Source organism: Rhinolophus hipposideros (genome assembly GCF_964194185.1).
Source record: "Rhinolophus hipposideros genome assembly, chromosome: 1".
Taxonomy (NCBI): domain Eukaryota; kingdom Metazoa; phylum Chordata; class Mammalia; order Chiroptera; family Rhinolophidae; genus Rhinolophus; species Rhinolophus hipposideros.
The window spans coordinates 75,610,186-75,623,755 of record NC_138047.1 but is presented as its reverse complement, the minus strand read 5'-3'; positions in this window follow the sequence as shown (position 1 = coordinate 75,623,755).

Here is a 13,570-nt window from a genome sequence, read left to right as displayed (position 1 = left end):
CGCAACCACATGCGCATCATAGGAATACCAGAAGGTGAAGAGAGGAAGCATGGGATCGAGAACATATTTGAAGTAATAATGTCCAAAAACTTCCTTAACCTGGTGAAGGACTGACATACAAGCCCAGGAAGTGCAGAGAGTTCCAACCAGGATAAACCCAAACAGGTCCACACAAAGACACATTATAGTTAAAATGTCAAAGGTTAAAGACAAAGAGAGAATCCTAAAAGCAGCAAGAGAAAGACAGAGGTTACATACAAGGGAACTCCTATAAGACTATCAAATGATTTATCTACAGAAACAAGGCAGGCCAGGAGGGAGTGGCAGGAGATACTCAAAGTGATGAAAAAAAAAAAAAAAAAAAAAGCTTATACCTAGATTGCTTTATCCAGCAAGGCTATCTTTTAAAATTGAAGGAGAGGTAAAGAGATTCTCAGAAAAGAATAAGCTAAAGGAATTTATTACCACCAAGCCAGCATTGCAGGAAATATTAAAAGGGCTTCTATAAACAGAAGAAAGATAAAAACAATCTAACTACAAATTTTAAAAATGGCAATACCTATGTACCTATCAATAATCACTTTAAATGTAAATGGATTAAATGCTCCAATCAAAAGACATTTGGTGGCTGATTGGATAAGAAAGCAAGACCCTTATATATGCTGTATACAAGAGACTCACCTCAGATCAAAAGACAACACAGGCTGAGAGTAAAGGGTTGGAGGAAGACATTTCATGCAAATGGGATTGAGAAAAAAGCTGAGTTGCAATACTTATATCTGACAAAATAGACTTTAAAATGAAGAATATATTAAAAGACTAAGATGGATACTATATAATAATAAAGGGATCGATCCAACAAGAGAACATAACCCTAGTAAATATCTATGCACCCAACATAGGAGCACCTAAATATACAAAACAGATATTGACTGACATAAAGACAGAGATCAACAGTAACACTATCACAGTAGGGAACTTCAACACACATCTGACAACAAGTGACAGGTCTTCCCGACAGAAAATCAATATGGAAACAACGGCCTTAAATGACACATTGTACCACTTAGATTTAATTGATATTTTCAGAGCATTTCACCCCAAAGCTGCATAATACATGTTCTTCTCAAGTGCACATGGAACATTTCCCAACATAGACCACATGTTTGGCCACAAAACAAGTCTTGATAAATTTAAGAAAATTGAAATCATACCAGTTGTTTTCTCTGACCAAAGTGCTATGAAATTAGAAATGAACTATAGGAAAAAAACTGGAAGACACACCAATTCATGGAGACTGAATAACATGTTACTAAATAATGAATGGGTCAACCATGAGCTCAAGGAAGAAATCAAAAAAATATCTCGAGACAAAAGAAAATGAAAACATGATGACCCAAAATCTATGGGATGCAGCGAAAGCAGTCCTAAGAGGGAAATTCATAGCATTGCAAGCCTACCTAAAGAAACATGAAAAATCACTAATCAAGAGTTTATCTTCACTCTTAAGGGATCTGAAAAAAGAACAGCAAAATAAGCCCAAAGGGAGTACAAGGAAGGAGATAAGAAAGATCAGAGAGGAAATAAATGAAATAAAAACCAGAAAAATAATACAAAAGATCAATGAATCCAAGAGTTAGCTTTTAGAGAAGATAAACAAAATCGACAAGCGTTTAGCCAGACTCATCAAAAAACGGAGAAAAAGGACCCAAATTAATAAAATCAGAAATGAAAGAGGAGAAGTGACAATAGATACCCCAGAAATACAAAAAAAAAAAAAAAAAAAAAAAAATTAAGAAATCACTATGAGCAAATATATGCCAACAAATTTGACAATCTGGAAGAAATGGACAAATACCATATGATCTCACTTAGTGGAATGTAAAGAAAAGAATAAATGAATGAACTAATCAGAAACAGTTTCAGGGACATAAAGAGAAAACTGAGGGTTGTTAGATGGGGGGGGGCTGGGGATAAGAGGGAAGGTGAGGAGATTAGAAAGCACACAGTCAGTCACCACAAGATTGGCACAGGGTTACGAAAGTTAATTTGAGGAATGTAATCAACAATGTTGTAAAGATTCTGTAGGGTATCCGATGGACACTTGTCTCCTTAGGAAGACCACCTCAGGGAAGATGTAGATGCCTGATCACTGCACTGTACACCAAAAACTGAAGCTGAACAATAATGAATGTCAACTACAAGTTTATATATATATGTGTGTGTGTGTGTATATAGTTACAAGAAGCGGAGTACACAATTAGGAATAGAGAGGGTGGAAATGTAATGGCTGTGTGCAATGTCAGAGGGATAGTGGATGGGGGAGGGAGGCTGACACAGTGCGAGGGATATAAATGATAAATGTCTTACTATTGCATTGTTTTGTGCACCGGAAACTAATAAAAAAATTAATAAATAAAAAACCCTGCATGATGATATTGTCATAAGAACAGAACAAATTGATTAATAAAACCTAAGAGAGAGACTCCAGGGAGAGACCCTCACTTACATGGTCAATTTATTTTTAATAGATACCAAAGCAATTGAAAGACAAGTCTTTTCAGTAACTATTGCTGGTACGACTTGATATCAATATTGAAAAAAAATAGTGAACGTCAATGCCTACCTCATACCATACAAAAAGAGATTTGAAATGGAATATAGACCTAGACATAAAAATCTGAACATAAAAATGAAACTTTAAACCTACCAGAAGACAGACATCAGAAAATACCTTCATGACCTAAGTGTAAGCAAATTCTTAAAAGGTAAACAGAAAGCGATAAACATAAGGGAAGAAAATGATAAATTAAATTTCATCAAAATTAGAAACTTCTTCCAATCAGTAGATATTATTAATAAAAAATGCCTACAACTCCATAATAAAAAACAAAATTAAATGTGGCAAGACATTCGAACAGAGACTTCATAAAAGAAGATACTAAAAAGTCAGTAATAAGCTCATGAAAAAGTATTCACATCATAAGTCATCAGAAAAATTCAAATTAAAAACACAACAAAAGATTAATATATATTTACTAGAATGGTTAAAATTAAAGATAGACAATTCCAAATACTGGTGAGAATACAGGACAACTGAAACTCTCATACACTGATAGGAGTGTAAAATGGTACAATCTTTCTGGGAAAAGTTTTGACAACTTATTTTGTTTAATGTTAAACATGTACCTACTCTAGAACTGATCAATTCTACTACTAGGTGTCCACACAAGACAAATAAAACATATATCCATAAAAAGACATGCATGAGAATGTCCATAGAAACTTATATTACCAAGACACTAAAACAAACTCAAATGTCTATCAGCATGAGAATGAATAAACAAATTGTGACATAGTCTTGTTCTGAAACAACGCTCATTAATAAAAATAAATTACTGATGAATGCAACAAGATGGATGAATCTCACAATATTACACTTAATGAAAGAAGCCAGGTTGTATATATTCTTTCATATGGAGGATACATCAGCCATCTTGGAAGGGATATTTATATTTACATTCAGTAAAACTGTCTTGTAAGAACTTTACACTAGAAACATATACTTAGGAAAACTATTTCATTCTTTAAGAATGAGAGAATTATAAAGACATTTTAAGAAAAATGGGATCAACTCTGAATTTGAAGATGATTAAATGAACTTTCCAAGGGAAAAAGCTTAGCGTAGTCCATAGCACATACTAGCCACCATTACCAGCTTTCTTAAAATTAGAATAACTTTTATTATTATTATCTTATGTAAGAGTATTGATCTCCCTTCTATTCCCTAAAAGAAATCAGTTTGGTCCTTTACTCCTTGGCAAAATAAGTAGCAAAGCTCAGTGTTAAAAGAAAAAAACTGTGATTATGATTATGATAAAACTTAATTTATCCAAATGTCCCGTACCCAATATGTACAACTATCCGTGTGAAGCCCATCAAGTGAAATTTCTTGAGCAGCCGATATTGATTTAATTGAATCTATGCATTAAACTCACGTAGTTATCATAGGAAAGTCTCTTCCACATCTTTCAGATTATCTTAACCCATTCTGTGTGGTTTTTAAAAAGTTGTACTTTTCCCAGCTATTAGGGGCTACAGTCAGATTCATATAATAGGAGTGAAAAGTGAAACAACAGTTTTATAGCAGACAAAGTAAAAATTCAGCATTCTGGGACAACAAAGTCAGGTGCAAAATGCCAACTCAGCTCAGTGTTCTCGGCAGATATTCCTGAATTATATAATTACAGATTTTCACAACACTGAGTGTTGTCCACATAAGTCTATTCAATTTTGTAAAGGTTTACATCTAAAGGGATTAATTTTTTATTGTCATTTAAAGGAATACACCTCACTTAGTAGAAAATCGCTTGTTAGAATACTACATGTTTAACTTACCTTAAATAAAGGAACTGTCAGTCTAGAATGGTGGGGATGCATTTTGATAATACTACATGGGAGAGATAATATAACCATCTCTGTTCTTTGCAGCAGAGTTAATGGCCTTCCATTTAAATATGAATCTTGTCAAGCTAGATGCATGTCTTGAAAAGGAGACTGATGCAGCTTTCAGACGGATTATTTCGTAAGGCTTCCATGACTGAACTGCCATTGCCTCTACTTGTCTGTGTCAAATTCTGACGACAGACATCAGCACCTAATGTTTGTGCATATCTGTGAGTGTGGGGATGTACAGATATAGAAATAGATATAGGTATAGATGCAGATAGAGATATAGAGAAAGAGATGTGCATGTACATATGCATGTACACATTCATAAATGCATGTAGTTTTTAAACACCTGTGTTGGGCTGCATATCCCTAGCGTGGTACTTACTCATAGTTCCTGCTCAAACATTTGTTAAGTAAGCAGAACAAGAACATAGAATAATTTCTTATCTGTATTTTCCAAGGATCACTGGGTTTTTGTTTGTTTGTTTGTTTGTTTAAAATTTCTTTGTGAGAGAAACAGTGTTCAAGATGACTTACATCAAGGGCACAAGCCCTCCTAAAATATCTCCGTATGTTAAGCCAGTTACCCAAGCTAGTTCACCGCCTTTTTTGCCCTTATATTTAGCAGTATCCTTCACCAAATAAGCAAGATGTAACAGCCTTACCTTTGTCTTCCCATTCACAGAAGCATGTTTACTGAGTTTCTTACTGCAAGAAACCTACTTAGAAACAGTTCTATAAAGTTGTTGTCACTGCATTTATTTTAAGAACACCATTGAGAATGCTGGTTATTACTCCCAACAATGTCCTCTTTATGAAGAACCTCAAGAGAAACCTTTGTCAGCTCTTAGCTGACACCAAGAACGGATATCCAGTATTGCCCCTGAGCAAATGCATTGTGTAACTAACCCGGTCTCTTTTGGATGTGAATTCCAGAAAGTTAGAGCTACATTTGAGGCCTACATTTAAGTTGTGCATAGGCACTTCTAGTTTTCATCTTGGTTTATTTTTTTAATCTTTTTCGCTGCAGTTTAATGTATGTTGTTTTTTGTGTGGTTTTTTTTTTGTCATGTTTTATGCATCACAGTAAAGCATAATTTTGTTTTGGAAGAAAGTTGACAATAAATATTCCCTTATTTTACACAATGGTTGTTATTTCAACAAATATGTGATAGGCATTCAGTTTTCTCTAGGAATAATGATATATAGTATCCTATTTTACCCACTGAAAGAATGCTGTAATTTAGGTATCATTTTAAAGTGAAGAAATTGAGTGTCAGAGATGTAAAGTAACTTGCCTGGAAAGCACAATTGTGTCCTTGGTGAGCAGAATCTCAAAGTCCAATGCTCTTGTCCCTAAATCCACAGCTGCTTTTAGAAATAATTCAGGTTTATTTTACATTTGCATAATAAAATCAGGCTTATTACAGGAATACTGATGTTTTGAGGATCTTATAGATTATGGATAATTTAGCATCCATCACTCTGGCGTCTAGTCACAATGGTCAACCCTGTTGCTTGACCACGTAATGTGACTAAAATAATACTTAATCTACCTTATAGTTTCCAATATGTTTTTATGCTGATTCTTCCACATTTTCTCTATATTGCCTTGAATAGAGTCAAACAGGTAGCCATTATGTCAAAAAAATGATAGCTATCAATATCCATGCTTATTTTATACTGACTGTCCCTTGATCACTAGGCTACAAAGTGACAACTCATAATGAACTCACTAATGTAGTGAATTTGGAACTTCGCCACTTTTTAATCACCAAACTTCTCACGCCTTTGTTCATTTACACTTATTCTGCAGATTAGAAATAGAAAATAGGAACTATCTTTTGTTTCCTAAATGATGGCATTACTGAGCATGATTCATATTTAACACAATCAGCAGGTGGCCACTGTCTGTTATTATTATAAATCAAATTATTTCATTTTGTATACTTGCTGATTTGCCACTATTATGTGTAGAACATTAAATATTTGTAAATAATGTTAAACCATAAAAATGAACTTAATCTTTATACAGTCTCTTCAAGATCTGGACATTTTATATTGGAGTTTTGTTGGGTTTTGTTCATGTTGCAAGACCATCAAATCTAAAGGAAGCATTTATGCCAAGTTAAACTGAAAAACAGTAATTATGCATTTTAAAGACTCCACTCAAATGCTAATATAGGTGTGAACCATTATAAGCATGGTATAAAACTGTGTTCAGGCCCGGGACAACCTATTGCAGGTTGGCTTCTCTGGGAGCATATACTGAGTTGCTAAGATCTCTGTTCAGAAAGCTTTTTATAGAGCTCTATGAGGAAAAAATGGAAATCGGATTGGGCAAAGTGAGAAGTGGGGATGAGATGCAATTGCAACAGCACTTTCAGTCAATGCCACACAGAGCTCAGAAGCTGAGATGCTTCTTCAGAGGTAGCTCAAATTTAAAGTCCCAAAATCTTAATAAGGTCTTTGTTTTACTCAAGAAGTATATAGAGATATTTACAAACTTTAGATCTTAGTGGAAAAAATATAAATTTAAAAATTTATATTGTAAAAGTTAGGGGTAACTATTAAAAGATTAAAAATATTATGTATAATTTCTCAACGAGAAGAGGAGAAACAGAGAATAAAGAGAAAACATAGCAAACATAAAACACAAAATGAAATTGCAGAGATAAATCTCAACATATCAATAACACTAAATTCACATGGGCTAAAATCCCCAATTAAAAGTGGCAACTCTAAGGCTAAATAAAAAGAGTAAAATCCAGCTGTATCTATTTGTAAGAGACAAACATAAAACAATGATTGACTAACAAAGGATAGGGAGATAGATATAGGTATAGATATAGATATAAATATAGATATATACATAATATGTTATGCTACATATTATATCGATATTATATAGGTTATATAATAGACTTATTATATAATAGATATGTAATATATATTTAATAGTAATTAATACAAAATAACAAATTAAATAGACTTAAAATGAAAAGAGAGATATTTTATACCAATAAAAAAAGGTAACCCATGAAGAATTTTTTTTCAGCTTCATTAAGATATAATTGACATATAACATTGAGTAAGTTTAAGGTGGATAATGTGAAGATTTAATTTAATTTAATATATGTATAACCTCTCTCACTATCAAAATTCCCCACCAGAGTGGTACATTTTTCCCAACTAATGAACATACACTGACACATCATTACGACCCAAAGTCCACAGTTTACATTAATTTACTTCCTCATAGCGCACTACAAAAAAACCTTCTGAACATACATCTTTGCAATTCAGTATATGCTCCTGGAGAAGCCAACCCGCAATACTCAGGTTGTACAAGGTTTGAACACAGTTTTGTACCATGCTTATCATTAATTTAATTAATTTAATTTAATTTCAAAAATTTGTAGTAAACATGAAGTTACATAATCCCAAATAACATAGTCTGGCAATCTCTTATAAAGGGAAAATGAGCTGAAGGCATGGACCAATCCATAATCACAGTATAACAATTTAACACTTTGTCTATTAAAAGTATGGTTTTAATGAGAGAGAATAAAAGAAAATGAATACCAAGAGCAGAGAAGTGTTTGGCCTCGTAGGTCCATATAACTGTTGACTATTTCCAAAAAATCACATTACTCTTATACTCTAAAGCTGTAAATTCACCCCACTGAAAATATTCACAATGTGTCAATTTTCTGTAGGAAGTTCCAAAAGAAGAGTTTCCAAAATGGTTTGAGCAACAGCAGCATTTCAGGGATAAATCTGTAATTTCTCCAGACTCCCCCTTGATGGGAACAGTACTCGTTAGACTGTATCAGTTTTGTATGTGTGTCAGCATCATGCTGCTTTATTCGCCTGCACTCATTTTCTAAACCCTATTAAATAAAATGGTGTATAGCAAAGATTATGTTATTGTGCACTATATTATCAGTATGACACACGGTAGGCGCTCATACAATGTTTATATGCAGAATAAATGAATGAATGCCCAAGGTTCTCCTTTTCAGAACATACTATTTTAAAGACCTTTTTACAAACTATTTTAGGTGCACAGCAAAATGAACTGGAAGGTACAAAGATTTCCCCTATATCTCCTGCCCCCATATATCAAAATTCCCCACTAGGGTGGTACATTTTTCACAACTAATGAACCTACACTGATACATCATTATCATCCAAAGTCCACAGTTTACATTAAGTTCGGATAAATGTTCCATGACACGCATCTGTCATTATGGTATCACACAGAGCATTTTCACTGCCCTAAAAATACGTGATCCAGCCCAAACTCCTGATCTTTTTACTGTCTCTATAGTTTTGTCTTTTCCAGAATGTTACATAGGTGGAATCATGTAACAATATGTAGGCTTTTATATTGGCTTCTTTCACTTAACAATATGCATGTAAGTTTCCTCAGTCTTTCATGACTTAATAGCCCATTTCTTGTTAGCAATGAATAATATTCCATTGTCTGGATGGCCCACAGTTTATTTATCCATTTACCTACTGCAGGACACCTTGGTTACTTCCAACTCTTGGCAATTATGACTAAAGCTGTTATAAATATCCATGCGCCGATTTTTATGTGGAAATAGTTTCAACACCTTTGGGCAAATACCAAGGAACATGATTGTTGGATTGTCTGGTAAGAGTGTTTGGTTTTGTAAGAAACTGCCAAACTGTCTTCCAAAGTGGCTGTCCCATTTTGCATTCCCAGCAAGGAGAGTTCCTGTCATTCCACATTCTCACCAGCATTGGTGTTGTCAGCACTGTGGATCTGGGCTGTACTGGTGAATTTTGTGTGTCCTGGTATCTTGTTGTTTTAATTGCATTTACCTGAAGATATGTGATATGGAGCATCTTGTGCTTATTTGCCATTTGTATATCTTCTTTTGTGAGATATCTATTCAGGTCTTTTGCCCATTTTTAAAATTGGGTTGTTTTCTTATTGTTGAGTTTTAAGAGTTCTTCACATATTTTAGATAACAGTCCTTTGTCTGAGGTGTCTTTTGCAAATATTTTCTCTGTGGCTTGTCTTCCCAATCTCTTGACAATGTCATTCACAGAATAAAAGTTTTAAATTTTAATAAAGTCCAGCTAATCAATTATTTCTTTGATGCCTTGATGGTGTATCTAAGAAGTCATTGCCATACCCAAAGTCATCTAGGTTTTCTCCTATGGAATTTTTCTAGCAATTTTATAATTTTGTATTTTACATTTAAGTCTATGATCCATTTTGAATTAATTTCTGTGAAGGATAGAAGGTTTGTGTCTAGGTACATTTTTTTAAACATCCAGTTTTTCTAGAATGATTTGTTGACACCATATGTTATTTTAAAAGCTAAATACTTATACCATATAAGAAAATTAAATTCCAGATAAATTAAAAATCTAAGTCAGAAAATAACAAATATTTGAATGAAATATAGGAGGACAGTTACATATACTCTGAGTAGAGATGGACTTCCTAAATAAAACAGAATATCCATGTGCCATAAATAGGAAAAAATAGAGAAATTTGACTGTGCCAGCCACAGAAAGTATCTGTGAAGAACATATTAATAAACAATGAAAAGTTATGGAAATGTCATTTTAAATAGAAAGAGTTGATATTTGTACTTTACAGTGTGTCCCTACATATTAATAAGAAGAAATAAAAAAGGAACTCCTTAAAAACACACACACACACACAAAAAAAACACAGGAATTCATGAAGAAGTAGGAGGAAAAGGAACAAGAGTAGGAACAGAAGGAAAATATATGCTCTGCCAGAGTAATAATCAGGAATATGCAAATATAAATAAGAATGAGACATTTTCTTCCACTTATCAAATTGGCAAGAGATAAAAAAAGGTTTCAGAACATCAAGTTAAGACAACGGGGTCGGCCCTCTAATATGTTATTTGTGAGAATGCAAATTGATTTAATCTTTTAAAATGTATTTTTAAATTAACATTTAAAATGTACATGTATTCGACTAAGAGGTTTAACTTTATATATCCATCCTCATCTGTTGGAGATATATGTTTAAGGGGGTTTATCCAGTGCACTTTGTTCATCTGTGGGAAAACAATAAAATGAATTATGCTGCAATTGCAGTATTGGAACACTATGCACTAATTTAGAATAATTGGGTAGACCTATTAGTGCTAAGCTGGAAAAATGATCATAATAGAATGTCAAGTCTAAGAGGTAAATAGCAAAGCTGTATATTATCATTTTCATAAATACATGTATATAGGAGAGTACATATAATGCACAGACATATTATTTATGTAAATACAGAGAAAATAGAATGCTACACCCAAAACCCTTATGGTAATATTCTGGTGATAATACTAGATAGTGGGATAGAGAAGTTTAAGCCCTTTCCTTCCTATGGTAATTTGTCAAAATGTTGTAAGATTATAGGTGGTTTTCCTTTGTGTGTGTAGAGAACTTTTATTAATTTTCAAATATAAAAATTTTCTGAAAAGAAACTACAAAGAGTTTCTGAGGTGGACATTGGGATAAAAATGTAACATGCTAGTGGAAAAGAAAAAGCTGTGGAAGCTTTAGGAATAGTAGTAATAATAGTAAAAGTTGTGCAGGTCCAAAAATCTATCATCCAAAATGTCTTTTAGAACTCAGATTTTTCTTCTTCAGATTTTATGAAGGTAATACTGTGTATATACCTATTAGGGATGGAAGAGGAGAGGACGAGTGAGGAGGAGAGGAGGGGAGAGAAAAGTTGGGGAGGAGAGTAGAGGAGAGGGAATGAACAGTAAAGAAAAAGAAAGTGGAGTGAATGGGAGTGGGGTGGGGTTGGCACAAAGAAGAGCCATTATTGTAATACCACCAGCGTTCTTTGGAAGTAAATTGTGGCCCTGAATTGTGAACCAGGTCCTATAAATGTGTTACAATCTGGCGCACCCTTGCAATACGAGCTAGTAACACCAGAAATTGGAGTTAGGAACAATCACTAGGATGTCTGTAGTGATAGACATGTGAAATGATCAGAAATGGAACTAAGGTGGAAGCATGAAAAGTTGAGAGAAAATTGTGAATTTGTACTCTCATCATATGCTTCAAGATATTACTGAATCAAAGTGATATTGCCATGTTCCATAACAATTCTGATGTATGATGAAGCTAATAATATTTTCTGGTCTTGCAATGGCTCCATCTCAATATTGCATGGCAGTTTCTCGTCTTTATTTAGCCTCCGAGCTGAGGACAGCTCAGCACAAGCTTGCCCAGGAGGCCCGTGTGCCACCCACTCACACCTACACATCCCAGCGCATGCCACTCACAGATGGCCAATTTCCCCCACAAATATGATTGTGTCAATCATCAGTGAATTAAGCCCAGAGAGTCTTCTTATGAAACTTTTGTCCTGAAGGGACTTGCTTAGGAACACACAGTAAGTGCAAGATGGATGGACTGAACCTAGCTCTCTGTTTGGTAGAGCCCTTCTCCAAACAAGGACAACACTGGGAGCCTAAATGAGAAGATGAACATGGGAAAAGCTCTCTAACATAAGGCACTGAGCTCTAAAAGTGTTCCATTTTTGCTTTTTATTCTTTGTTTTAAATAGTTTTCTCGGGGTTGGCATATAATTTCACTGTTTAGGAGGTCGCCTTTGAATCAGTAATAGAAAAGCAAATCAATTCTGCGTAGCTGTCATTCACTGTGAAGATAATGGCTACAAATCTGAAAGATTACTGCTTGAGGAGCTAGGTACTTACTGTCCATTAGGGAAACTGGGTGGGAAACAGGAGCTACACATATAAATCTTTTTCAAACCAAAATGAGAGAAAGGAAACAGAACTGACACTTCACACAAAGGCTTTGGCTTACTATTGTTTTGAGAGTTGACTGGGTATCTACAGTGTCTCTGAATAAGATTAGAAGCTGACTAAACAATTCAAATGGAGGAAGTGGCAATGCAAACATGAAATCTATTGCTCATTCTTTTATAGTCTAAGTATTTCCAGATTCCTAAAACATTCTGTGATTTTTTTTCCCCAGTAATGCACAAAACCTGACAAAAAGCCTTTACAGAAGCATGGTTACAAATAAGGTTTGCATTCAACCATAATAATACTATTTTGTTGGTTCAAGCCAATGATTAAGAACCTGGTGTTACAGCTTGGTATTTTTATTTTGTTTCAAGTGTTTGAGTAAACAAATGTGTTGCCATGAATAAGATGATTAAACAGAAGCTATTAAGCTTTGGAAGGGTCTTGAGACATTCTCACCATTCAGCCTCCTGCCTATTTAGTTCCACAGGGGGTCTTACAAACCTGTTGCTACTTGACACACTTTCTTTCAAAACCTTATAAAGACTGAAGTGGTGAAATAATAATCACTTTGCTGAGAATTTAAATTGTGTTGCAATTTAGACTGAAGGCTCAAGGCCTTCAATCCTTGTCTTCAAGTTTTCCCTATGTCTTTTTTAGAAAATGTCATCACAATGTGTCATATTCATTGTCACGGTGACAAAGCTACCTTGAAGGTATTCATAAAGAGATAATTAGCAGTAAGAACCATGGGTGGAAGTTGCAAAACCAACTTGACCTTGCTTTAGTTAAAAAGAAAGTGGGAATTTGTAACAATATAGAAAGGTTTCATGAAAAGTTATTATAGAAATGGCTGGAAATATGAACGGGAAATCCATTAGACACTCTCTCCTTTTTGTCTCTGCGGTTCTCTGAATATCTTTGTGCTTTCCTCTCTGCATATCTTTATTCTGGCTTCTCATTCCTTGTGACAGAAGATGATCAAATCACAGGTCCTAAGATTTACAGCATCTCTCACAGTAATACTGAGCCACAGTCTGTGAAACCAAAATCAAAAATTAGGGGAAGAATTTAACTGGCCTGGCTTGAGTCAGATATCTACCCCTTATCCAATCAGTTATGGTCAGAGAGAATTGCTATTAGAAACACACCACTATGGATGGAACATGAGGGAGGGAAGGCCCGCTTAATAACATCATTTTAACATACACTCTGAGATGTGGCTACTAAAGCTTCTTCCTTAGACCTTCCACAGAAAAACACACCTTCTTCCCACACACGCAGTTTGAAAGATGCCTTCACATAACGATGCAGACTGA